Source organism: Myotis davidii, unplaced genomic scaffold, assembly GCF_000327345.1.
Source record: "Myotis davidii unplaced genomic scaffold, ASM32734v1 scaffold142, whole genome shotgun sequence".
NCBI lineage: Eukaryota > Metazoa > Chordata > Mammalia > Chiroptera > Vespertilionidae > Myotis > Myotis davidii.
Genome location: NW_006294400.1, coordinates 2035955 through 2038589, shown reverse-complemented (window position 1 = coordinate 2038589; position 2635 = coordinate 2035955). Strand labels below are relative to the sequence as shown.

General features: G+C 47.7%; 1 protein-coding gene across 7 annotated transcripts in view; it reads left to right on the top strand.

Annotated features, from left to right (window-relative positions):
* The window catches only part of RALGPS1 (Ral GEF with PH domain and SH3 binding motif 1), a 221240-nt gene that overhangs the window by 98131 nt on the left and 120474 nt on the right, over nucleotides 1-2635 (top strand). The window lies entirely within an intron of this gene.

Below are 2635 nucleotides of genomic sequence, written 5' to 3'. Positions count from 1 at the left end.
TATAGCTGGCGAGCACAGCGGTGGTGGCAGGAGCCTCTCCTGCCTCTGTGGCAGTGCTAAGGATGTCCGACTGCCGGCTTAGGTCCACTCCCCACCAGGAGCGGTGGGGAGTGGGCCTAAGCCATCAGTTGGACATCCCCTGAGGGCTCCCGGACTGCGAGAGTGTGCAGGCCAGGCTGAGGGACACCCACACCTGTGCACGATTTTTGTGCACCGGGCCTCTAGTATATAATAAGTATATCTTTTTCCAACAAATGTGTGGTCCTCTCAGGTTTTTATGGCACCTTCTCTTTCTCTGGACACGTCTCCCATATGTGGACCAGTCGTTCTTAAGGCCTGCTGTTCATCTGTCATCCCAGCAACTCCCTTTACTGCTCCTGGATGGGACCCACTGTTTCCTATATCCTATGTCTTCCTGTAGTAGGTTTATTCCTTTATTTTGCTAGAGGAATTTCTTAAGTAGTTTTCAGATACATGATTGGGAAACAGATGTTCTGAGCTTTTCCATGACTTCTATCATCCTATGCATTATTATTCAGAAGTCTGATGTGACCCTGACTTCCATTTGTGGGCACAGGATGGAGCAGATGAGTGAAGCTAACCAGATGCAGCCCTTCTGAATATGTGTGAGTGTGAGTGTAAGTGTGAGTGTGAATGTGAGTGTGGGGGGTGGGAGGTGGTGGAGAGTATGTATAGAGAGTATGCACAGGGGGAGGTGTGCACTGGAGGAACTCAGCTTTCGATTTAGGAAGCATGCAAATGTGACTGCCTTGGTTGTCCACTCTGCCAGAGAACCCCAGTTATTGACTTGAGAAATCTGCAGAGCAATTTTCAGGGACATCCTCCAGGAATCTATGCTCATATTGGCCTGGTCATATCTATTCCAGGACACAGATGCCATGATTTTCACCTCTGTGGTGCTATGCATAGAGGTACTCGACAGGCTGGGCAGATAGGATGAATGTGGAAGGGGACATGGGCAATTTCCCAGCTGGGTCCAGAGAGTCAGTGGTATGGGCATTGGGCATCAGCATGGGTCAGTTGCAGTGAAGTGAGGGTAACACACAGGTTTGTTTGACTGCTGGATGAACATGGGTGATCGCCAGAGATTTCAGTGGGGTTCTAAGTTGCATTAATAAAGAAATGACCTCCTCATCAAGAGTATGAGGGGCCTGCCAAACTTTACAATGTGGGCAGTTCCTAACTAGAGTCTCGTTCTGACCTGGGTGTATATTGTTCATTTAGTGAATTTCTCATCCTTAAATGTTTATTCCAAGTGCTTCTCTCCTTGGCACTTCTCTCACCCATAATTTACTTATTATTTGTCTAGATTCTTGGTCTCTGTTTACTCACCGTGTTGCTATAATAGACATCTCTCTCCTCTGTGAATTGAGTTCCCCAAGGATACTCAGACTGTGATTATGAACCTGAAATAGAGGCAGTAGTCTTGGCCCCATCTTTGTCACTTGGCTTTGTGAAGACCAGATGAGTTGTATGTTACGGTGCTTTACAAATAGCAAATGGGGGATGGTGTTATTTCCTGTCCATTTGTTAATGTGATGAATTACAGGCTCAAATTAGCAAGCCAGCTAAGCAGCCGCTGTCCCTAGCATCTGTGTAGCTTCCCCACCCTGACATGTCCTGGATTTCTCAATAGGAAAAAAACAACTTGCTATTTACTGTCTAACTTCTTTGGCACCGGGACCTTTCTTTAGCTTATTCTTTTACTGCTCCTCCTCAAAGTCCTTGCACTGTCACTGCTCAGCTGGGTCGTTGCACAGCTATGTCCTCTGTGGTTCCAGAGGCTGAGGAGCAGGGAATTGGGTAGGGCCTGCCCATGGCAACCCAAGCTCCCTGATGTGCCAGACATGGCCTGAGTCTCAGATTTGCAGACCTAGGTCTTGGGAACTGCCCTGCACGTGTACTAAAGAAACCTAAAGGGATTACTTCAGTTCCAAAGGCCTGCTTTTCCTGGTGCCGGATGTCCCCTGGTCCTGTTCCACTGCGCTCTGCTGTTTGATGGGCATTGAACACTGGCCTACCTCAGTCTGACGAATGTGGCAGGTCTGCTGGTCCAGGTCCTTGCACAGATCATTGGCGTCTCAACACCAAACTTGACCAAGAACACTCTAGGACTAAGTTCCCTCTCCATTTATCCTCCTGGGCTCAGCCATTGATCACAAATCCCAGAGGCACTGGGTCCTGGAAGCTAAACTTGAGGGAGCCATGTGCTGTGCCAAAGCCAGCCCTCTCCAGTGACCTCCCTAAGACCCTCTTTTTAAGCCTGTTCTCTCAGTGTAGACTCCTCTCCTCAAAGCCATTTTATTCAAGGAGACATATTGCCATTTGCTGGCACTACTCCTTGACCTGGGACATGCAAGATGAGTAGGTTTCCATGCCTTTGTTCCAAAGCCTCCTATGCACATTGAACCACCCTTTCCCTGGTGACTAGCTTTACACACCAGAGATCTGTCATAAAGGATCTCGCTTCTCTAATCTCTGGGCTGTGGATACCTGTTCCTCCTGTGTTTTCTCAACTAAGTTATCGCTTAGATGACTGCATATGGATAAAAAGCTTGGCTTCTTTTAATTAAAATACCATAACCAGTGTAAATATGACACAGACGTAGACTAT